The 27,042-nt window shown below is 37.2% G+C and overlaps 1 long non-coding RNA gene across 7 annotated transcripts in view; it reads right to left on the bottom strand.

Annotated features, from left to right (window-relative positions):
* The window catches only part of LOC138195165 (uncharacterized), a 102,191-nt gene that overhangs the window by 36,129 nt on the left and 39,020 nt on the right, over positions 1-27,042 (bottom strand). For 4 of the 7 annotated variants that reach the window (XR_011177998.1, XR_011177996.1, XR_011177994.1 and 1 more), the window contains exons 2-3: positions 14,758-14,869; positions 6,683-6,893 (exon numbers count right to left, since the gene is read on the bottom strand). This is a non-coding gene — a long non-coding RNA (uncharacterized lncRNA). The other 3 variants (XR_011177993.1, XR_011177992.1, XR_011177995.1) reach the window with 2 other exon arrangements.

Consider the following 27,042-nt stretch of genomic DNA (forward strand, 5'->3'; position numbering starts at 1 on the left):
TACGAAATGAAACGCAACAATGCTACACTAATTTTAATCACAGCAGCACGAGGATGCGTCTGACTGAATGTGTGTCAGTCTGTAGCCTGGTCCCAGTACAGGCAGGAAAGGGTTAATCCCATGCACATGACAACGGCAATTAAGAAATATTTGTGTGAATTTTCTGAAGTAAACTGTTGCAGCAGCAGACAGAGTGGAGCAGTAAATACAATATTTATGTGGAAAAATTAATCTCATATTAGACAGAGGCACTTTATTAATTGATCCTATTGACCCTGATATCCAAACTCATTATAAGATTGTCAATCAATAGCACTTTCGATAACAATACACCCAAGTTAAAGACAGATACAGGGAAATTTGATGAAAACTGTTCCCCAGTAAGCTATCAGTAAATAATCGTAGAACTATTATTGTAATTCCTGTAATGATAAGTTGTTAGACTGGTTAATTTGTAACTTGTTGTGACCTCAGCGACTGTAGAAGCACTGTGTTCCAGGTAGTTCCTATTTTAAAGATCTAATTGCAAGTATGCAAGATACTATCTAAGCCTTTCAAATTTAAATGAGTGTATTACCATGAAAAGATGAGAGACGGAGAGGAATTAACTGTGCCAGCGAGTCAGGACGGTGAAGAGAAACATTTGCACTCAAACTGAGACTTGCAGGTGCCAGAATACACGTGAAGCTCATCTTGATGAATATCTGTTTACGTTCGTCTCATCTTCTGACGTCTGCAGCAAAAACACTCCAGTGACTCACCGCCATCAGGGAATGGTGTTAGAGTAGCCTCACCTGTCTGCCCGTATGTCCTACTGCGTGTGCTGCACCGGGCCTCAAGTGAAAAACAAATGAAACATTTAACATTTACTTTCAGTTGTTTTGAAAATTTGCAGACGATATTCTATAGTATGACTTTTTTTTGGTCACATTTCGCATTGTCGTCCAAAATATGAAAAAAAAAAAGTCGTAGTATTGCATGTCCTCAAAAGCACAGAAGAAAGTCACAGATTCACAGGAACAGCGGTGCAGTTGTTAGTGCTTCTGCCTCACAGTCAGTTTGATTCCCACTGTAAACATGCATGTCACTTTCAAATGATTTAAAATTTTTGACTATAGTATGAATGTTTTGTCAAATTTGGGACGACATGCTTTAGTATGACTTTTTTTCCATATTTCGGACGACATGCTATAGTATGACTTTTTTTTTTCATATTTCGGACGACGTATTACTTTTTCACATTTCGGACGACGTGCTTTAGTGGGACTTTTTTTTTCATATTTCGGACGACATGCTATAGTATGACTTTGCATTGTCGTCATACTATAGCATGTCGTCCGAAATATGAAAAAAAAAAGTCATGCTATTGCATGTCCTCAAAAGCACAAAGGAAAGTTACAGCATCACAGGAACAGTGGTGCAGTGGTTAGTGCTTGTGGTTCAGTTTTCACATACTATAGGAAATAGGAAAAAAAACGGATTTTTTTTGTTGTTGTTGTTGTTGTTGTCCTGTCTTCAACTACGTGCTATGGTACTTTTTTTTTATTTAATTTTTTTTTTTTTCATATTTTAGATGTGACGTTTATTGGTCCAGCGGGAATTGAATCAATGACCTTCTGACTGAGAGGCACTAACCACTGCACCACTGTTCCTGTAATGCTATGACTTTCTTTTGTGCTTTTGAGGACATGGAATAGTATGACTTTGCATTGTTGTCAAAAATATGAAAAAAAGTCATTTTTTTTCTTTTCTTTTTTTTTGGACTTTTTTGTCACATTATGGAAGACATGATGTAGTATGATTTCCCCCCTCCCCTCTATTTTGGACGACATGCTGTAGTATGATTTTTTTTTTCATATTTCGGATGACGAGCTATAGTATGACATTTCATTCACATATTGGACGACATACTAAAGTATGCCGTTTTCACGACATACTTTACTTATAAAAATGTTTCACATTTTGGATAATATACATTCTTTTCAAATTTTGAACGAAATACTATAATATAATAATATGTGTTGGGACAACATACTACGTTATTGAACTTTTTTTTGACATTTTGGATGAAATACAATAGTCTGAGGTTTTTATACATTTTTGAACGACATACTATAGTATGACTTTTGTGATGTTTTTGACGACGCTATAGTATTGCATTTATAGATGTACTTTCACTTGTGGATATTTATATTAATCTTAGCAATAACTAATGTACAAACTAATGTTAAAAATGTACAGCTAGTCACCAAAGAGTCCATCCAGAAGTGTGAGAACACTCAGTTTTTGTGTGAAACAAACCTAAGATGTGTTGTTAAACTGATTTTTGTTCATTTAGGTTTCGTAGCTCATGTAAACATGCTAAATAACACAGTGTGCAGTTTTGGTGACTTGCTATCTGATGTCTTTATTATTTATGTTTGTGTCAAGGAAACAGTTGATTATGACCATCAGTTAAAACTACAACTGTGCTTTTCAGATGCGAAAAGAGGAGCCATGAGGAAAAAGCGCAAGGAAGAAACCAATCTTGACTAATGGAAGATAAATGAAGATAATGTGGCCACCTATTTGTTTGAAGTTTTGTCAGCATAAATATTTCACTAGATGAGGACAGATACAGAATTTCAGTACACATCTCAGTTTTGAACGATTCTTGTCAGTCAAGTTGAAGTAAACTGAAATAAATAATGTCCTGTGGGTTAAATGAACTGAGCCCAGCTGTGCTTTACAGAAACTGCAGCTCCTTCAAAACACACCAACAAACACAGACGACCTCCTCAGTTTGACATGTTTTATTGGCATATTGTCATCATTTCTTTCAGTCAGGATTCACTTCTGCTTAAGTCCAAAACAAGAAGCATGTTGAACTTTATAGGCAGCAAAATATATCGTCCCTCCCCTCTCTCTCTCTCTCTACCCGACTTGCTTTCTTTCACACGTACTCTTCCCTGTTCGGTCTTTTCCTTTTCCTCCTAGTTCACACGCTCTTTTTCAAACACAAGTGTACACACCCAATATGCCGGTTCTCCTTTCTCTCATTCTCAATCTCTTCTCTGCATTAACTATTGCAACTTAGAAACTGAGCTGTTTGTCTGTTTATTTCTTGTCCCTGGTATCCATCATGCTGATTTGCATGTCGCATGAGAAATTACGCTTGAAATTGGATTCCTAGAAAACAGCAAGTTTTCCTCAACATATTAAAACTCGATGATGAATTGAAGAATGAGTCGCTTCTCTTAAAAAATGTGATACTTCACATGACATTTTCCACTTATTGATGGTTAAAACTTGTACTCTACTACACTTGAGAATATCCTACTTATTACAGCACTAATCATAGTTACTTTTCATGTCATCATTTCACATTTAAAAACATGCAAGAATCTTATAAAATACAGCGTTGGTAAAGTGTAAAGCATTGCCTGTGTAAAAAGATGGACGACATGACAGCAACCTGGTACTGAAGTCAAAATACAGTCTGTGGCGTGAACCGGTGCATCCTTGCAACATTGTTGGGTTGTAACAAAACCCTCAGACCATAAAATGTCTGAATTTTAGACAAGTCTCAATTTGCTCAGTTTTCTGTGAATTGAAGACAATAAAATACACAAGTTATTTACAAATTCTGCATTAGTGTGGACATATTCTCAGTGACCACTGAAGCCAAAATGTGGTATGCTCATTCTCTCACACTGTTAACTGAAATCTAAGACAGATCAGTGGAAGACATTTCAAAAGTCCACACTAAACACCTACAGCAGATAGGTGTCCCTTTTGGGCTGAAAACCTTTTTTTTTTTTTTTTTGGTGCGGTGGAAGATTGGGTTCATATAAGGACAAATGGAAAATCACTGTTCCTGAAGGGGAAAAAGTGTTTGGGAAAAGTAAATCGCTCATGAATGATGCATGTTCTCTCTGATAACCACATTTTGAAATTTAACAACGTGGTTTTGACGTGTGACAACAGTCACGAAACTCTCAACTCATAAACGACAACCTGCTGCTAGTTTTAAAACACTTTAGTGTTACTCAGCCATCACGCTCAGCCAGAAGTTTAGTGATCAGTTGAGGTTTGGTCAAATAATTTTTTTTATGTCATACATTTAAAGAGCATTACATCAAAGCAGTAATATCTGAAAATATTTAAAATAATGTATTTTTGTTGGGGAGCATTTTTATGAGAATGAAAATTTGTCCAACTTACTTATATTTGAAAACAAAATTTAATGCAGATCATTAGGATTCAGTGTATTTTTTGTTCTGTCATCACGTTTCATGTCTCCTAATCCGTTCAAAAACAGCTGACTGTCCTTTTAACTCCACTTGTTGAAGGTCACTGAAATGAGTCTAATTAAATCTTCCACTGACAAAACACACAAGCAGCCGTATTGTAGCTCCCACATGCTGTTGCAATTTTGAGGAATTGTAGAAAAGTGCTGCAATGCCTGCAAGTGTGGCTGCTGATGAACCAGGCAGAATGAATCAAACTTTAAAACAATTTGTGACAATGTTTTGGTATTAAAGTTTTTAATCAGCCGTGTACGGAAAATATTGATTTATACAGTAGTAAAATTTTTTAAAAAATCCTAGCCATGTTATGGTGTATAAATCTTACAAATACGATGGTTATAAACGGTTTTTAATATAGTATTTGCTTGCTAAAATGCATTAACTGTTGGAAGAAGTCACCTGCTCATGATTAAAGAGGCCTGAAACAGTTAGTCTATTAACTGATTAGCTGATAAACAAAAGAGTAATTTCCAATCTATTCATTAAAGTCCAATCAATTTTTTCAACCTGTAACTTTTGCAGCTTTTATTTGTCTCATAATGGCAAACTGAACATCTTTGCATTTTGGACTGTTGGTGAAACATCTGTTGATGTCACCCTGGGCTTTGTGATGGGGAACTTTACTATATTGTGACATTTAACTGACCAAGCCATTGATCAAGAAATTAGGCTGTACTTTAAATGGTTAGTTGCAGTCCTTAATTGTGTGAAAATTAAACTGATCTTTGATATATGTTCTGCATGACAGCGACAAAAGGACAAGCATGAGAGTCAATTCTGACCGTTACTTTTTGTTCATTGTTTAAACTGGATTATTTTATTGTTTTGGTCATTATGTTACATACAAGATAAATTAACAACAACACAAACAGAGGAAGAACAAATTCATTCAGTCCTGTTGACATTTAATAAATTTCTTGTCCCCAAATTTTTGAAGTGCTTTGACTTTAAACTTGCTCCATTGACAAAGAAATGAGGTTTTGTAATGACAGAACAATAGTACAGCCTCTTTAACGGAAACGTGTTATAAATGGGAAACTTACGATATTAGGTGTGAAAATAAGTTCTGTTTCACCATACTGCCAGTCTTGTTCAATTGTGTCTTCAGATGAAACAGCTTCCAGATGTTCGTGAGAAGGCTGAGCTAAACCACAGCAATCAAAAGACAACAGACCTCGAATAGACAAGTCAGATTTTTTTTTACTGTAAAATAAGTTCTGAGACTGCTCCGAACTGTTGCGTACGAACGATGTGCAGCAACATGACATGCACACAGCAGGGTGACGGTAAAACCCTGATGAGCAAGTTACAAATTTCATTGCTTGATCAAAATCATCCCCTTAGTGCCCCACGTCCGGCATGTCTGGGATTTCTCCGTGAACATGAGCAGACGGTGCACATCAAATTTTGTGTCACACTCTGAAAATCAGTAATCGAGACCCTTGAAATTCTTCAGAATGTCTGAGGCAACGAAGCAATGAGGCGGGAGAGGAGTTGTGACATCCGTGTTTCCGAGGGGCGGATTGTCGAAAAAGGCGCATCAGGTCAGGTGTGTAACCAAGTGGATTTCCTTTGGCATTCAGAGGGTGATCCACTGTTAATTTGCCCCCAGGGTCAGACTATCATCACCTAGCTCCCTCAACAACACAATCGTCGCTCCCCGCCACTCCTACTCTATAAATTTGGCTCCCTGCGACTTCTTTGTGTCCCCCAATAATTTGTCACAAACTTTGATGTGCGCTCTCTGCTCAAGTTTCCGGTGGATAAAGAAATCGTGGTCGGACAGGTGCTCGCAAAAAAAAAAAAATTGTGACTCGGGTGCTGATTTTGAGAAAGCTGTGAAATTTGAAACACTTACTCGTCAGAGTTATAGCTTCTCTGTGCACATCACTGTGCTACGCATCATTCGCGTGCAACAGGAGCAGTCTCAAAACCTACTGATGCACACTCGTACAAGAGTGTTTAACTACTTACATTTGAACTGTCTAACCAGCTTGTCAGTCATCTTTAATATCACTTTGAATAGCTTTAACCTCTATGAAAGGTGCTACACAAACAATGTTCTGACTGATTAACTGCTTCTCAGCTTGTCTCTACGTGTGTGTAAATTTGTTATGGTACTATAAATAAAACCGTCTCTGACAGACTCCAGAGGGTAGATAATCTTTTACTTGTGTTTTACTAGCTGTGTTCACCGCCTGGTAGGTTTTTCGACCGCATCGGCATGACTTCACTGGGTGTGGAAATTTTTCTACAAAACAACCCCACAAGCCAGTAAGCCATTTGTCAAGCCAAAACAAAACCTCAGCGCCTGGACAATTAACAGCCCTATTAACCTCCTGCAGGTGTTTTATGGTCATCTGGTGCAATGTGACAATTAAAATCGTACTTACTGCCCCTTCAAACCTCTTGAATTTGTTCTTCCTTTCAACATTTGAGCAAATCATTCCACGGAGCAACTCCACAGCACCACTTTATTTTGCCAAGAACAGGCAGCTGCAAACCACGGCACACAGCACCACCTCTTCTGTTGCCGCCTGTGGTCACCAGCCTTCCCATCTCATGATGATGTCATGACCCCAAACTGACTCAGCAACATTTTGGCTGGAAAAGAACCAGAGAAAAACATTGTTAGGATGCAGGAAAAGACGTGAAAAAAGAAAAACAACATAAAACATAAAGTGAAACTACATTAAATGGTCCACAGGTATTATAGGATATCATTAAGTGCATTATAGTCCCATTATTGACAAATAAAAATGAAGTGGTTGGAACGGCAACATAATCAGCTTTTATTGCCCACATAAAGACGTGCTTTCTGCAGAGCTGCACCTTACACAAAGATGAATGTTTAACAAACGTTGTCGTCCACGTGCATTATAATCAGATTAGCCAACATTACAGGGTTTTCCCGACCAGAGTTTTTTCACAGTACCTAAACCATTATAGCTCCACTTCAAGATTTGATTTACCAATGTTTGGTGATTGATATTTGTATAACTGCCAACTTCCACAGCACCTAAGACCTCCAGAAACCTGAAAAAAACCTTCTATTATATGATAAAAACCTGTGGTTACAGACATTGCAGGGCACACAGTGAATTTAATGACAGGATAATAAGCAGTAACTAGTGAGGTAATGCTCATGGTTTTATGTATTTGCAGTCACATGTTTTTTAGCTCGCGAGTTTTCTCTGCTTCTTCTCTAATAAACTTATCTAATACATTTTTCTTTGACTGATTAAATATTTCCATCAAGTGCATAATTTCCTCTCAGAAGGAGGTGCAGGTATGTCCCCTTCACTTTATGTCTAAATGTGTTGACACACTCATCTAACAGTTATCACTATGTACTCGCTGCAATGAGCTAAAAGAGCAGCAGTGAGGATCTTATTTTTTTTTTGCAAACCTTAAGTTTTTTCCTCTGAAGCTACCACATGCTGCCCTGCCTGATTGGTGAAGGTTACTGTGGCTGTACAATGGCAGACACGAATACCTGCAGACAAAACTTAAGGCAAAAAAAAAAAAAAAAGGTGCTGTAAACGGTTTTTTTTTTTTTAATCTCCATTTATTATGCTGTGGTTGCACGAATCTGCTTTTTTCAGTTTTTTTATTTTTTATTTTTAGGACACTGACAGTTAAGACTAAGTAAAGCCATAAACATTCCTTAATATCTTCCTTTATGAATTTATTTGTAGAATGACAGGAGAGTTCAGTTTATGGGCTATTAAATACAATATTAGCAGTAGTGTATAAAATCAAAGATGCCTTTGACACTTAAGCTACTATAAATTCCTCAAAATATTTCTCAAAAATATTATTCTCTAAAGTATCAGTATATCAGTTTTATCAGTCCTTTCTGCATATCAGCTGTCCTCCCATGAAACTTTTTCTAATTAGAATAAAAGCACGCTTCAGTGCACTTACAGTACATAATTACTTCCCTTACAAACAGAAATACACATCTGGACCATAAGAAACTAGGCATATGTAGATATGTTATTTCTTTACTACAACCATGTATTTATAATTATCTATGAACATCTGTGTACAACGTCACTGCAGCTTCCTGCTCTCCAGCCAGACGTTCTGAATCAGACTGTTGACATGGCGTGCACACGCACACGCACACGCACACACACACACACACACACACACACACACACACAAGACAGCTTTGACGAAAACAAAGGAAACATCAGGCTGTGATTTTGACTAAAAATACCCCCTAAGTTACAATCCAGAAAGGATCTTCCTCTCATATTAAACCAATGTGTTGTTTCATTTTCCTTCAACATTTTGAACACATAAAGAAATATTATCTTTAGGCACAAACGTTAAAGAACACAACAAACAAACACCTCCACCATCTGCAAGTTCACTCCTGTTTTGGCCCATTTGCCCAAACTACTATGTGCTACACTGTCACATTGTACATTTGTACACGTGTACCGTCCTCTGTACATATTATGCTACAAGTTGCCAATATTTTTTATCCTGATTAGCTCGTTCATCACTCTCACGCCATACCTGCTCTGAAGCACATTATAAACTCGAGTTATCAGTAAAGAGAAATGTATGAGGAGCTGTAAAATTCCTGGCCTCAAAAGAACCAACAGGGAGAAGTGAGAGTATTTCCTGCAGAGAAAATGGTCGACATTTGCAATGTCAACAAACACACGCACGCACACGCACACACACACACACTGCACCAGTGTATTGATATAACAGCACAGTGGTGCAGGTGCATCTAAATATTTGTTTGATTTGTTGTTTTTCTGAGTCATGTATTTCCTCTGATTGTTTTTCATTGTCGCTTTATTTCACAAATTCACAACTGCAGGTTATTTTTGAGGGTTTATGGTGCACATATTGTGCTTGATTAAATATTCTTCTTTTATAAGTTACCGGAGAGCCTGAAATATTTTAATGTCTACTTGAATAAATAAAAAAATAAAATATTACAGTATTCTCATGCCTACTACATTTACTGTTTATTGGCTGACTGTCATGTTTACACTTTGGAGTTGCTCAAATAAACTCCTAGGTCAGTTAAGTGTTCTGAAACTTGTGCGAAACTAAACAAAATTTACACACAGGCTCACTTTAAAGACTAATGATCACGGTCACTTTGATTTGACCACGCTTTGCTTAGTCATGATGGGCCCTGTGTGCCCAGTCTCAACAGATTAAAGCAAAGTAATTTTTGAGGCTTGAGAAAGAAAAAGCGCCTCTTGGTTTTGGCAACACAAAAGACAGCAGGACCTCCTCCCCAGAGCGTCGTACATTACTGGAAAAGATGAAAGCTGTTTGCACGTATTTACACTCAAGGCCTTTGGCTGATGATATTCTAGAAAACTGTAGTGTAAGACAATACATGAGAAGTTTTGGACTTTGGATAAAACAAAATGTGTTTTCTACTTGCACTATTCTTCCTTATTTTTCTTGAAACAAAATATTCCTCATCGTGTGTGGTGTTTATTTTTAATCATCTTTTTACATCTGAAGACTTGAAATAAACACAAACTATAGATGCACCGCAAAAGATTCCTACTTATTTAGTCATTTTAGTCAACGAATTGATTGTTTTATTGTGAGACAAGTGGAGACAATTTCTACTGGGTTGTAAAACAAATTCACTTGTTTCAAGAATTTTCTGTCTTGTCATGATTCCAGTGCAGTAATTTAGCATTTTTTGATGTTGTGTATTTGCCTTTTACACAAGTTTTTATTTGCTGTTGAAGGTATTTATTTTAAGCTTGTTTTGAAAGAGCAAATCTTTAATGGCTCTAAAACAGGCAAAATGTAAGAACTTAATAAAATGATTAAGTATAAACACACACACACACAGACACACACACACACACACACACACACACACACACACACACACATACATTTATCCTGTACTTCAGAGCTGCCCAATGTGAGGCTTACGCTTTCTTTGTTTTGGCATGACACAGCATTTTCCAAGCTCAAAAATTTCTGCAAATTATAAAATTACTATTAAAGAGTAATGTAATAATTATTCTAAAATTTTGTGTAAAATACAAACTTGTTTCCAAAAAAGTTGGGATGCTGTGTAAAAGTCCAGACCCGTCACCCATTGAAAACATTTTGTGTATCATGAAGCAAAAAAAAACAAAAAAACAAGAGAGACCCCGAACTCTTGAGCTACTGAAAACTGATAGAATGGGACAACATTTCCCTTTCAAAACTCCAGCAACTGGTCTCCTCAGTTTAGTAAACATTTACAGAGTGTTGTGAAAAGAAGAGATGATGGACAGCGTTAAATATTTACCTGTCCCAATTTTTTTTTTTAGATGTGTTGCTGCCACAAAAAAAAAGAGCATATATTTTTCATAAAACAATAAAATAAATTCGTTTCAACATGTGATACGTTGTCTTTGGTCTAACTTGCTCTGAACTGGCTTTTACATGACAGTTTAATGAAATCTAATCTCACAAACATATTTGTGACCCGTGGTCCTCCATCCAGATTAATTTGACTCTCCATAGAAACGAATTTGGGCACCACTGCTTTAGTCTGCCTTAGACAATTAAAATCACTAACAGAGCTACACAGATACACACATACTGTCCACGACCTTCATCATGGAGACAAATCTCTCCAGTTGCCCCCTGACTGACAGGCTCTTCTCCTCAGGATGAATGTCTTCAGACATTTTAAAGTACCACAGGTGGACAATGAGATTAAAGACCATATAAGAGGTGCAACAAGATAAATTACAGTCTTCCATTTATAACCAGCCTCCATCCTCACACTGTAGACGGCTAGACATTTCTCAGCTTTGGTGATGTTGTTAATCATTCTGCTAAGAGCTCAGGAGATGAATTAGTCGGTTGCCCTTTTTAAGTGGAGTACCACTTAGTTTCAGAGTCGAGACATCACTATGAAAGGATGTTTCAATTCCATTACAAGTAGGTTTCTGAAAATTTGATCAATTTCAGCACAAGTATTCGATATCACTGTCAACAACAACAGCGTGTTTGCCTGCAGGTCAGATTCTCAGGACATGAAAAGGAATATTTCTAAAGTAACGCTAATGATTTGTGCAAAGGCCCTAATGCTCAGCCTGCTCACAAAACAACAATCAGCTTCTCTTCACTTGTAAACAACTGTGTGAAAAAAGTGGATAAATTAGGGGTGACCCATTTCCTCCTCTGATCTTCTCACAGGACAAAGACATATGACTGTGATGACTGTGGTGAATAATTTACTGGAGGGACAGGACCAGATTAACCAGTCTGATAGATGACTCTGTGCTTTGTCTTCCCCTGTTTGATGAATTGCATCTGCATTTAGCCCTCTCAGAGATACTTTAAAAGCTTGTAACCGATTAGATATTCAACAGCAACAGAAGCTCATCTCTGTGTTTGACTGCATTCACGTAGAAGTAAATTTAATAAGAAGAAATAGTTAAAAAAAAAAAAAAAGGAAGTTGACATGCAAGATTTAAAACGCAAAAGCTAAAAAACATTAAATAAAAACCAGCTCCAAACTTGTGTCAATAATACAAGGACACAATGCCACCTTCTACACATTACTTCCCACTAATACATGCTACAGTACTCCAATCAGCACTATAAGATGATGCACCCGTCACCCTGTGCAGCAGCTCCCACGCATGTATGATGGAGTACGACGGCTGAAGGTTTGCCAGTTAGAGACCCACGAACCATCCTTCATGCTGTAACATTTGTGTAACTGAAGCGCCTGCCTGTCACTCACCACTCATTCATTATGTGCAGCCAGTGAGCGTTCATACAAATTGCACACTGGTCAGAGATCAGGGGTTACGCCACTGGATTTTTCTACTAAATCAGTCCATTTATTACCGGTGAGAGGAGATAAACTAGTTTGATGGATGAGTCAGTGTTTTGTCTTGTGTGATGAAGTGAAAACCTGCATCAGCGTTAAACAGGTTTAAGACTACTTAACACCAGCTGTAGGTATTGGCTGGAGATCAGAGGTGAAGGCGACGGAGGTGTGGAGTAGATACGTCATCCTCCGACAGCTTCTTCATCAGAGTAATACTTCTTTTGAATTTGTGCTTGTTAATCAATTTGTCATATGTGGCTTTACAACATATACCACAAGCAATTATTAGAATAAGCTTTTATTAATTCACTTCCTAATGAAGCCTAATTAATTAGAGACAGAACTATGTAGTGCTGCAATGACATAAGACCTGATTATTCTGAACTTTAACAGGTTGTTAAAATTTGTATTCGCTTTTTATTTACTATTTTTATACAGTTGTATTCTTGTGAAGATGCTACACTGAACTAAAAATAATTACTTCATAGTAATGCCAAACACAAAAAACAACAAATAAAGGCTTTATTATGATTCAGTATTTGGTTTTAGAAATGTTTTGACATTTGACCCAAGAAATCTTACCTCATTTATGAAGAGGTAAAAACAAGAAAGCAAATCAAAAAAGCTACTATTGTGATTGAGTTAACGCCCTGTTTAGCTTTCAGGTTTAGAAGCCTATTTGAATGAAGCGTGCAGCAAAACAAATCAACATTTAAACTTGACTTACTGATCTTTTGTGATCAAATGCAGAAAAAGCCGCCTACAACGGCACAGGAGAAACCACACATAACATTTAACACCGTCGCTTCAAAGCTTTAAAAACATCAACTCGTGTCAAAAAGCCTGTTTGTATTTGCATGCATAGTTTTCACTCTGTGTTGTTAAAAAAATATAAAAAAAATTCTCCGCCTTTACCATTTCATTTCACCCGGTTGCTCTAAAGCTCTAGATTAGACTAAATTATTAAATAAATTATCAGCCTTTTAAATGCAGTCCAAACAATGTATGTTTTCATGCAGCTTAGAAAGAAAAAATATTTAATTTTCTTAAATGTCTTTTGACTCACTTTTTTCTTTGGATAAAGGGTTGGTTAAGATTTATAAAAGTTCATTTTAATTCACTGAAAGAGTTATTGGTCGCTGTAATTACTCTCGTGCATACTTGCCGCACAGACGTCCTCTCCTAATGAGACTCCGGTGTGAGAGATGAGGGACCTTACTAATAACTAAGTGACTCACGGCCTTTCTGACTCCTCATTTCACACATGGAAAGCAGAAGGTATTACACATGTAAATCTCTCTGAAACTCAAATTAGCTTAATTTCTTTCAGTCTTTTAAATTCAGTATTAGTATTCATGTGAGGGCTCAGATAAGGTAAGCAGTGGCTATGATTAGTCTTAGGAAAGTGAATGTAAGTCGTCGTAGTTTAGCTTACATGCTGCTGTCACTCCACCTTCATCTGCAGTTTTTCTAAATGAACTGCTGTTATTAGCTGCTTTATATTTCTTGGCATTGTCTCTGTATCCAGGCAGTCTCTCTGTAAAAAACTCCCAAATTACATATTTACATCCACATACTTTGGACAAACTGTAACGTATGAGCTTACAGGGATTTTTACACCATCTGACGCCATGACATTTAGCATATTGATCATCGGGACTTTGATGAATGAACGGACCCCACTTTAGCTAATTAATCTGATCTGCTGCAGTTGCACTCACTGTCTGTCAACCAGCATTAGAGAAACGACTTGAAGACGCTGGAGGGGGATGACAGACGTTTGTTTGTCAGCATTGTTGGTTTTTAAGGTCTCGTTCATGGTTTCTTCTTTAGTTTCTCGTGCATTTCAGCTTTAATGTTGCACACAGTGCTGGAAGGATTTCTTTGCTTATTATGGGGAATTCAGATTTGTGACTAAAAAATAATTGACTCAAATCTCAGAAGAGTAGATCAAAGTTGTTGTTGCTCGTGCTGTGACTCTGTCAGCCAGTTTGGAGAGACACAGGCCCTCTGTTGTTGGTCTCGCATATAAGCAGAGAAAAGAACATCCATGGGCAACAGAATGAGAAATAACACTTTAGCTAAGGTTTAGTGTTTTGCTCAAAGGCACACAGAAGAGGAAATGGACTGCGTTTCAATTAGTCAAAGGACTGCCCTGCTGTAAAATATCTGCCTACAACATGGAGAGACTTCACTAGAGGACTTTTTAGCCCCTAAATAAGATTTACTGATTTCAGCTGAATGAAGACAAATTATGCTTGACTGCAATACTAATAAAAACAACAACAACAACAACAAAACACAAATGAGAGCTTGTGCAAAGCTTTTAATGGAGAAACGACCTCAACATTAATTTTTTTACTGCGAGCTGGAAGTGAGCAGTCTACCACAAAATAAAGTGTAATATCAGGGAGACCTTGAAACCACTTTCACTGCAGATCAGGGACTCCCTATCTTTGGACTTTATAAAGATCTTAATTACTGTTAACATGGAATCCATCTCACATTACCTACACACAGCAGGTAAAGCTGATAAAATAATCAGACAAACATGTTGGTTATAATCAACCAGGTGTCAATCGGACTGCCAATACAGTAGATAAAAAACATTTTTTAGACTCTTACCAGATGTGCTCTGCGAGGTGGTTTCCACGCTGCCTGTCAGGATGAGTGAATGTGTTGGAAACCGGGCCGATAGTCCTGCAGTGAAACCGTTTCTCCATGCTGCATCTTAGCCCTGCAAAAGAAAGAAAGAAAGCACTTTAAAGAATCATCTCAACAATAATTGAGTCCTGGAAACAACATCTGTCAAAACCAGCAGTTTAAATTGTCTGTGAAGATTCTCAGTCACCAGGTCATACTATATCATAGACAGTATGTACTGTAGCAAACTGGAGGTGTCATCTTGCAAAGAAATGGCACTGAAAAGAAATACAATTTTCTCTCCCCACTGAAAAGATAGTTTTAGTTTTAGGAAGCGAGGAACAGGTATGTTCTTTCCTTATCATTAGTTATATTCTGTAACAACACTTAAAACCCCACTGTGCCACTACATACAGCTATCACACACCACTGTGAATTTTACAAGCCTTTTGGTTGTGAAGAACATATTTGATCTGTTTTTAGTTATTATTGTTCTACAGTTAACAAATGATTTGATTTACAATCTTTACAACTTTTACAACATTATTAATCTGATGGAGACCTGCGTTTGTCTGACAACATTGAGGCTTCATATTAAATATTGGCCAAATTCTCTCTTTGATGTTATCGCTCTCTTGGGTTCAATACGATATCACACTCCTTTCAGCTGACTCATAAATGTCTCTGCATGAATGGTAATACACACACATTCAGCTCGCTCTTATTGAGAAATACCCGTTTCCGTGCGGAAAGAGCTGCCTGCTTTCGTCACGTAGTTATATACCTGAAAACCGCTGCTGCAAATCCACACTACGTATACAAAATCAATCGTTCTTTAACAAACTGAACTGACCCCGTTTAAACGAACACAAACTTTTGTTTGATTGAGGTACCAGAATGCCTTCATCCCCTGGAATCAACAGTCTCTCACATGTTAACCACTGAGAGATGCTGGATGACTATAACTTGTTTCATATTTAAATGAAACACACATTTTCTAAAGAAGTACAAATATTTCCAATGATACCAAAACCAAACTGTTCTTAAAATATATTATTTCAACAGAAAATGTTGACATTATGGCAGATATTTTCTTTTCCATACAAGTAATGTGTGCAGTAATTGCTGAAAAAAATTACTGAAGGTTAGCTGAAATACCAAACACACCTAGATCTGGACTTTCTTGGAAAACTGCACACATTTTTTTTTTTAGATGTTTAGAATTAACAGGGCTGAAAACAAACAAATCCTTGGCAGAGGTAAAACTTTATACTGTTCAATTTTGTTAACAATGTAAAGTTTCCACTTGAAGTCCAGGAGAGCAAAAATTTTAATTTAACCTACTAACTCTTCTACATGCCTCAAAACCAGGTTTTTAGAGTGTGTCACAAAGTTTTCTGACTTCTTTTTGAAAGTAATGTTTTTCAGTCATCATTCACATGTGTAGGTGTACAGCTTGACACGAGACAATGTCTGGAAAGTCGTCCCACACACAGAAGACAGATGCAAAGAGGCCCTATGTGTGGGCAGCGTTTTGACTAAACATGAAGCCTTGTGTGTGTGTGTGTGTGCGTGTGTGTGTGTGTGTGTGTGTGTGTGTGTGTGTGTGTGTGTGCGTGCGCGCGTGCGTGTGGTTTTGTGTGTGTGAGAAAGAGATGGAGGGCGAAAGAAAATGTGATGTGTTGGTCAACTTTTAATCTGCCTCATCTCTCATCTTTCAATTTTAAAGGATTTATTTTAATTCACGTTTGAGTTATTTTTATCCTTTTGTAATTCGCCTCTGGAATGCGCCTTGAATTATCTGCAGCCGTAGTGACAAAGCTTTTCCCTCGAGGATTCACAGTAAAAATATCACAGCATTGATGCTGCAGCAAAAGGCCTTAAAATAACAAATAAAACTTTATTAATACATAAAATGAAATGAAAAACTTACTTTACAGAAATGTGTTTTCCTTATCAAATCTTTCATGTGCCTCAAGTGGTAAAATCCACCTACTATGTTTCTATACTGACAATGAACTTTATCATTTATGTAGCGAGTGTATAAATTGTTTCTATCTTTTGACATAGAAAAATAAACTCGATTTAAAAAAGAAAAAAAGTAATAATAAAACCAGACCGGATAATTAAATATCAATCTTCTCCCTTCTCTGTCTCATGTTTTCTGTCTTTCCTTCCCACACTGTTACGAACAGACACTCAGGTGATTAAACAACAATTCTGCCCGGAGGTCACTGACTGCATCAACACTCACTGTATATCGTAGCCATGCTAATGAGGACCTCACATTATGACAGCCTGAACACTACAAAACCAACAAACCTTAGTCCTTATATTTACCCCGCAACAACAGAAAGATGTTTATTAGACAGAATAATTTTGTTCTTTTGCAGACATCATAACTCAAACCACATTTGAACCAAATCATAGGTCATATTTCCAGGTGTGAACTGTCAGCGTGGTTTCACAGTGTTGGAGTGCGACTCATGATGACTGTAGGAGACAAAACAAGCCAACTATTGTTCAAAGAACTAACTGTCTGTTTCTCACGCATGAGAAAGGCAAATGCCTCCTTAAAGTAAAGAAGAAAATCACAATAAATATTGCAAAAAATATACAAATGTTGAATTGGATCCTTTTAAATGATCTATTTTTCTACACTTATCAGCTTCTGGTTGAACATTTTCACATTTGACATTGTGAACCCAAAAGCTGATGTTATTACACCACCGGCTTTTGTATTTTGAATTATATGTTATTTGTCGGCAAAGATTCTCAGTCATTTATGGTCAATCTTGACAAATATGATCATTCACTGAAGTAATTATTACTTTACTAATTACACAACACTACAGAACTCTAAATCCTCCACACCCACACGTAAAATCTTCTGTGTTTAACATATGTAGAAACAGGATGACACACTGTGGTTTAACATTAGCTGCTGCCCACTCCAACGTTCTCCTGTCAGATCTCACAGAGAAGGTGCAGCGTTCACAAACCCTCCTACTCTGAACAAAAACAACTTGAGGACACGCCAGATGAGGACACACAACATGCTACCTCGCCTACCTTTGTTTTAAAGAAAAGCGTCACACAGAGGATCCGATGTTATGTAACCAGAGCATTTCAGGATAAGTGGAGGACGAGTGCTGAAGATGAAAACAAACAGTGAAATTTGACTGACAGAAAACGTGCCTTTAGTAGGTGACTGTAGTGCAAATGCTGGTTTGTAATCATGTTTTGTTGCGAGGCTGAACTGAATACTGGAACAATAGTGTCTTCAAAATGAATACATGTAAAGCGGGCCGGATACGACTCGTTTAAAATATTCTACGGCCTGCAAAAAAGATGGCTGTCTGGATACTGTTTGACTGTTTCCAGCTTTAACAAACAGGGATATGTTTGGATATAGACCTACTCTTTGCTCTTCATGACTGCCTGGAATTGTTTTGGGAGTTTCATAAACGGGCTCATACTGTTTTACTATTTTCATCTTGTATTTTGCTGTCTGAAATTGATACCAGATTTGTATGATTAAGATTTATTTGCAGCCATTAATTCACAAAATATTCAGTGTGGCCCTCGAACCCTTTTGCTATCGAGTTTGAAAATCCCTGACCTAATCCCTGACACATAATTCAAATGCAGCGTTCATTCACTCGACAGGCTCCACCTCAGATCTGCTCCTCAGCTCCTCGTTTTTTTTCTTTGTTCACATTATGTCGATTCATTCAAACATTATGATTCTCAGGCTCTGCTGGGGGTCTGTGTACGATCTCAGGAAATGTCACTATGTGTCAGACTTGCTCAGACTTTTGCTTAAATTTGATTTCAGGAGAATTACTAATTATTAATAAAAGTAAATGTAAAAGCAGAATGCTTCTTTTCGTCTTATATGCTGTATCACTGGATTATTACTGTTAGCAATGTCTCATTTAAGCAGCATTTTAAAACTGGTTAAAGTGGAGGTGATTTTTTTAAATTTACTTTTCATACTGTTGGATTGTTCATCAATAACAATAAAAAAAATGTAGGGTGATCACAAAACACAACAACATTTCTCTCAGAACTGTGGTGGATTACAGTTAAATAAAAGGTAAGTGGAGTCAGTAAACTTAAACTGATCTATTCTCGATTTAGAAAAGCATTACTTGATGTTTATGCTTCTATTTTTCATGACAACAAGACAGAACTGATGCATAATTTGTCTTATCAGAGGACCTGTGTCTAACAAAAATGCAGTGCGCATCATTCCCTGAATTTCAGCTTTTCCAACAGCCTACATGGCTGATCTTCACACAGTATTCCTCCAGGCACAGTTACAGGATTTCTGATCTGACCTCGTTCACTAACATCTGAGAAAACAGTTTTCTGTCAGTGAAAACAATCCGTTTCAGATGCTAAGAGGCCCCTAGATATAAGATGCAAAGTAATAACGTGTATTGTTCCAAACGAGACACGTGCTGAAGAGGACAGACGGTAAACCGAGTCTGTGTGCGAGCACAGGCCTCCTGTAAAAATAGCATGTTGGCTGGTAAACAAAGCGGCTTCAAAAAGGAAGTGAGAGGTTTAATATCAGTGAGCCGCTGAGGCGGCAGAGTACAGGGAAAATCCAGAATCAATGTGTTTCAGTTCACTTGTAGCATGTTTACATTCAGCTGAGGTTCCTGTGTAGGTCACTAGCTATGACTACGACAGCAGAATGACTCGAAGGAAAGAGGCCTCACACGCAGACTGCAGGAAGTAAAGATGACTATGCCAAAGAAATATTCCTGCAGATTTCCACATCACTGCAAACAGAGCGATGTCTCTAAGCTTCAATGTCTTTGTTTACACCTTCACTCCGTGTCTGTAGATGTGTTGCAACATTATTATCCTCAATGAACTTTGGACTCACACACAGGTCAGAGGCAAAATAATAATCTTTCTGTTTCAATAAATCCTGCTGACTTAATAATAAAATACGATCCATGTTGAGATATGGAAGCACAGAGAAGCTGTCTGATCCGACACCCAAATCAGGTGGAAACTGTCATCTGTCTGCACCTTTAAAAACATCACAATTCACTGCTGGGTTGTTGGTTAAGATTTGGTTTGGTTTAAGAAAGATAAAGCTAGGTGTCCTTTGTTGTCATGGTTACAATAATAAAAACTTTAACTTTGGGAAATGGTCACGATCATGTCTAAAAACATCCCTGTCTCTCTCCCCTGCCCTTCTCTCCCCCCTAAAATGTTTTACTAAAACACTTTCACACCCACTATATGTAAAAAAAAAAAAAAAAAAAAAAAAAGTTCAGCTTGATTGACAGTTGATTTTCTGATACACAGACACCATGATGCTGCAACAAACTGAACCGAACCCAAACAAAGCCGTGGAGCGATGATGGGACTGTGGTACATTTTCAAAACACAGCTTTAACATCCTTCCTGTGACAAGAAAAACAACATGCTGCTGTAATTAATATCAGTGCGGCCACCTGAAAACACCACCTGAATACCCGACTGGTAACTTGAAACTCACAGACTGAGCAGTTCATGCTTACTAACTTCTGACTGTAATATTGTAAACAGGACGTGAAATCCACACATGAAAACAAGATGAATATCCGCATGTGTGTCATTTAAATTTCAGTTTCAAGATGCTGATATTGTCCAAAGACAGACGGAGCCACACGGCACAGGGAGAACTCAAAAATGCTGAATGACCAGTAATACTGTACATACATTCAGTAACTTTCATTTTTATAAATGCTACTGATATAACTGCACGGTCTGCTGCGTCATAGTAAAAGAATCTTCAATTAATTCAGAAATTCGTCCTGTGAAGGAAAATTCAAGGAACAAAATCGGCAATAGACGAGCAGAGATCAGTTTGTGTTTCAAGTATCGACACATTTCTCTGCTGCAGTGTTTTCCTCAGGATGTGAAGTGTTGATGCTGTGAGAGAGAGTTGGGGAATAAAAAAATGTGGACGGTAACAATTTTTTATAAAAGATTTTTTTTTATAAAGATTTTTACAACTAATTTCTGTCCAGTTCTTCACCACTGAAACTTTTAAAAACCTCACAAATACATTGTGAAACTAAACATAATGTAACTTTAAGGTATTAAGTAACAAATCTTGCATGTTCTGACTTAATTTTCTTCATATTCCAACTGGTAATTGTAAAAGAATATCCCAGAAAATAAAAAATATTTGTAACTTTATATTGCTTAGTCTCTCAATAACAGCTCCAAAGTACGAAGAAAACAAGTGGGGACTTTGTCATTTGTCACTAAAGTGTTTTTGTTCCAGCTTCCATCAGTCCCCACCTATAAACTAATACTTTTAGCTTTATCCAGTGACAGTCTGTAAAATGGAAAGGATATTCAAGATAGATTTACATAATTCAAAGTTCCATACTAAAGCAAATATGGCTAAGTTGAAAAAGCATGGAAATATGCTAAAAGCTTCTATGCTAAAAGGTCATGTAAAATGTTGTAGGACATACAGTGCAGTAAATATACGGTGCCAAATGTGTTGAAATGCCATTTTCTAACCCAAAGCGTTGTGTAACGCACGTGTTTTCGTGACTCAGACTTTATTTCCTCCTCGTTTGGGGTCCTGCACATGCACCTTCCTGCTGTATGTATACGTGTCTGACCTTGGTGAAACCCAACATGAACCCCTCCTTTTCCCACAAACTGCACGTGGCATGAAGGTGATAAAATGGAAACGAATATAGGACTTCTGAAACATGTCAGCAGTTCAAAATCACGTGTGAAGAATTACAGTGTTAAGTATGTATCTTCAGGACCGAAACACAATAAAAATATCAAGAAACAGTGATGTGAAGTAACTTTTCAAAGAGCATGATTTTCATTTTCATTGTGAAAAAAGTCAACAGCGTGGTGCTGAAGCTAAAAACAAGCCTGCGTCTCTTAGTTCCTGAAAAGTTGACCTCTGGCAGATGTGAGGTTTTACGTCGACGTCAACCTCTGCGTTGAGTGAGTCTTAACAGAATGAGGTCTTTACATGCAGTGATGTTGGTAATTGTCTTAAACAAAGCATGAAATCTTGTCATGTGCCTCAAACAAACGATAAACAGTCTCTGATTTGAATGTGTAAATGTCAGCCGGGGCAGATGATGAGTAGCGAGAAGAGGGAACAAACTCTTTCACATGCCCACGTGCATGCAAATAAATACATACGCAGTGCTGTGTGCATGCGCACGCACACACACACACACACACACACACACACACACACACACACACACACACACACACACACACACATACACACACACACACACACACACACACACACACACACACACACACACAGAGAGAGAGAGAGTACATATTTGCACATGTACTGCCATATACACATCCACACAGATAAAAAAAAAAAAAAAAAAAAAAAAAAAAAGATGTGTTAGGCCTGTAACAGGCCTGAAAATGACTGTTTCAGTAGATATTCACTCATTCGGTGCTTTGATGATGATGATGATGGTGATGGGGAAGACTGCTGTCTTAACACATCAGCTTACAACGTCAAAGAGCTGTTTAGCTGGGTTGAAATCTGGTTACTGTGGAGGTCATAATACATGATTTACATCAGTCATACTCATGAAACAATAACTGATCCTGCATGCAGCATATTATGGAGTCTGCATCAGACATGATTATGAATTATTATAATGTACTTCAAAATTGTCATGTCGCAGATTGTTAACTATATGCATGTGCAGTTTTGAAATGTTATTAATGTTATATTGTATTTGTAAATATGTGAAAACTTTATGGTAAAACTGCCCTTGTTGCGTCTAACAAAATTATTTCAGTTTGGGTAAATAACAGTGGGTAAAAACAATCCACCTTAGTGGATAAAGTTAGCAGAGTATTGCATCAGTGCTAAACTAACTAAATGCAGATTCATTTTTAGTGTGTTTGTTATGTCTAACAATTTATGCAGGTTTTGTCACCTGAACACACACACACACACACACACACACACACACACACACACACACACACACACACACACACACACACACACACACACACACACACACACACACACACACACACAGCCACATTTACAGTCAGAAACAAACACACATGTAGGCATATGAGCATGCACATAATGATGACAAAAATATTGGTAAATTCATGCACACACACTCTCTACACACACATATGGATGAGGTAAAATAATACATGTAAACACACACACACACACACACACACACACACACACACACACACACACACACACACACACACACACACACACACACACACACACACACACACACACACAGGAAACATGAACACCCATTCAGTTCAGATAAATGCACACAAATACTGTATTTGCACTCATAAGACTGCAGAAATAAACACTCACAAAACCCCACAAACACTCAGAAATGAAAGTACACATCCAATTCACAAGACAACATATGTCCTCAGGTGCTGTAGTTCAGATATTATCAGTAGAGATAACTATAAACGCAGATACACGCACACATAGAGACAAAGACAACACAAATCTGTACATGTACACACAGAGCTGTTACACATGCTTTATGTAGATAACTGCAAACAAATACTGTATGCACACTCACACACACACGTAACTACACACCGTCAGCCAGAAATAAACATACATGTACACAATAAGCCATATGTTCTGAAACATATTATTATTCGTGTAACACATAAACTTACAAACATACAGATGTGTTCTCCCATAGCCATAAATATACTCTACAAATAAATGAACACAAATACTATATTCACACACACACACACACACACACACACACACACACACACACACACACACACACACACACACACACACACAGAACAGAAGGAGACACAATGTTCTCACATGGAGAAGTAGTGGTAATATTATATTATATACGCAACACGTAATGTAAACATGTGAAGTCTTCAGATTAACGCACAATAAATATGAAAGACACACACACACACCAACTAAACCAGGTATATCAACACACAAAGCAACTATATGTACTGAGACATACGTCAAAAGTACAGAAATGCACAGACACATATAAACATGAAAAGACACATAATCACATAGCGACCCTGACACACACACACACACACACACACACACACACACACACACACACACACACACACACACGGGACACAGAAATAAACAGGAATACTGCAAGTACACACTCACAAACAACAACAGAAGTTCACTTGGAACCACAGAGTACACACACAGAACACAAGACACTCATATACAAAAAGACAAGACATACGTCCACCTAGTTTATGTGTAATAAACATGAAAAAGACAGACACACCAAAATATACACACATGTACATGCCAAATACTGTTATGTACAGACACACACAAGTACACACCAATATAAAAGCAGTCAAAAATAACAGTACACATGTACCTTCATGTTTTCACACACAGTAATAGAATGAGTAATTGTTAACATTAATAACACATATTAGAAATAGTATTATCTAAATAATAACATAAATAAGAATAAAATAATTACATTCACATAAACACACACACACACACACACACACACACACACACACACACACACACACACACACACACTCACACACACACACACTTACACTGAATATGGACAGACATAAAGACAAAGGCACATGACATGTAAACAAACACACACGCCAAAAATAAGCAAGTACACATACAGACACACTGTCTGAAGCAATAAGTACAGAACTCCTACAACCTCGAAACCCCATAAACAAAGATTAATATATTGATATGTATACACTGCACACGGATACATGCACAAACTCAGATATACACAGAATAGTGCTCATTTACTGATCAATACCCACAGACACACACTTTTGCACACGCGGAACAAGTTCGTGAGGTGATGCAGACAAACAGCCGCTAATGGCAAAAAAGTGATGCCACCCACGGACTGTGAGCATGCACACTGCTGCCTGAAACCATAAACATGTTTATATTTACTTATGGTCTCATTTCAGATCAGAAAGACTTGAACACGCAGCATCTGACATTTAATATCTTCAACTAACCACTGCGTGTGAGCACAACTCCCTCAAGCAAATGATTAGGGTAATGATTTGAGATTAAAGGCAGCAGAAGGAACAGCTAACATCTCAGCAGCAGTCAAATCAACAACCTGACAGTGAAACTAACAACTAAAACTATTTTTTTTTTTTTTTAATCTTAAATACTAACTTACACCACAAAATTTAAACATTTAACCAGTCCAGGAACAAACGGTTGAAAAAAGATAAACAGAGACATTTAATTCAAGATAATTACTGATGCTTAATTCAATTTTAACATACTGACTAAAATGTTTATCTCCATTTGAATCATCAGCAGAAGCATTTATAGTCAACACACCTGCTGTCAAATCCATAATTGCAGAAAAAAACAAACTCGTAAACAATCATTCTGAATCATGAATTATAGTGAAGCTGCAGTTTTCACAGAAATATTTAGTGTCATTTTGAAACTGCTCAGCTCAGTCAGAAACTAGAAAGAAATTATCAAACAAACGAGTATACAGGAGGTGTGAGAAAAAAAATAAATATGCAAAAATTAAAATTAAAAGAGGAAAACCACCGAGTCAAATTGTGTATTTAGATGACTGCAAAATGATCATTCTTTTCACCCAACAGCAGCATTTTTACTTTGAACCAGTTTTCAGCAGTGAAGAAACAACAAACTGAAAATATCAAGCCACCCTCATTTCACTCTTTTTTTTTCTTTTCCTCTTCGTTTTTTTTTTTAAACATGCATTTGTTGTTGCTGAAAAGGTTAAAAGATTTTTTTTTTTTCCAGTCGAAACTTGAGTGGGTTGTCAGAGAACCGAACATTTCATGAGGCAAATTTCCCCTGGTGCTCTGGTAATATTATCACTCCAGAGCATCATAGTTTCAGAATGACTTATGGATTTATTTATAAGAAGAAAACAAGTTTGACACGAATTAATGCAAAATACAGGTTTGTAACTGCATGAAAAACAAATTTGACACAAATAAATGCCATGTTAGTGTTTCAGGAGTGCTTCCCTTTCAATATGAACGACTATTTTAAAGATAAAATTGATCATATGGTGGAATTTATATGGTTTAATTTGTTTACAAACTTTAATTAAAACATCAGAGGGGAATCAAATTGTGCCATTTTTAGATACTGAAAATATTTCAGGACATTGATCCTTTGTGTGTTTCAAAAAATGTAGATTGTGCCTAAAATAAGAAAAGAAAAGTTTGCAAACATTTTAACACCACTCCACCCACGAGTCTGAGAGTGTTTATTTCACCTTTAAAGGATCATCGATCAAAGTAATTCTCATTCTCATTCACAGTTTCACTATTACTGGCAGCTTTACTTATTAAAAAACACAAACCTAAAGCCAACAAACCACACTTTGAGCACAACTCCAGGTTCACATAATTACTTTGCATTATTTTCTAAACCAACGTCAACAGTTTAACTTTCACATTTATCGGCACCCGGAGCAACGTTCAGGGGCCTGTGACCAAGAAAAAGAAAAAAACAGTCAACCTCCGACTACAATTTTCTAGCTTCGGAGAAAAACAGTGAACAAAAAGTCAAATCAGAACTAAGGTGGACAATTTTTCCCCAGACAGCAGAGACCGGGTTCATTTCTGTGGGATGTAAAAAATCGTCGCTGGAGACGATCGTACCACCGACCTATTTTACAAAGCACCACCGAAAAACATGACATAATCCAACATGGCTGTGTCACCTAAAAATATAAAGGGGAGGCCGATCGGCTTCACTCTGCGTCTCTTTACTATCAAAATTAGTCAGAGAGCAAAGGAGAAGATGTCGAGGCTGGGCTTTGATGCGATCAGCCACGGCGTGCGTTTCAAAAAGTGAAAAGGAAGCTGCGAGGATGAGACGACAGTTACTGAAATCTGCTTTTCCTCTTTCTCTGCCGCTGGTATTTTGAAGTTGAAAGAGGGGAGACAATGAAAGAAAAAAAAAGAGCAAGAAACGAGCAGAATGAAGTCAGAGCAAAATAAAGAGTTTCCATAAATAAGAACAATTACAGATCTAATCATTTTTGAATTTTAATAAATAAAACAGAAATAAAAACAATAATTTTTCTTGCTTGGATTCAGTTTAAAAATATGTGCTTGAATTTAGTTTTCCCCATTTTGTGTTAATGATATTTTAAAGACAAACAGAAAATAAAAGAAGCTTTAAATAAAATAAATAAAGGCAAAACT

This window comes from Embiotoca jacksoni, unplaced genomic scaffold (assembly GCF_022577435.1).
Source record: "Embiotoca jacksoni isolate LCO1_2020_lvr unplaced genomic scaffold, fEmbJac1.0.p SCAF_12, whole genome shotgun sequence".
NCBI classification, from domain to species: domain Eukaryota; kingdom Metazoa; phylum Chordata; class Actinopteri; family Embiotocidae; genus Embiotoca; species Embiotoca jacksoni.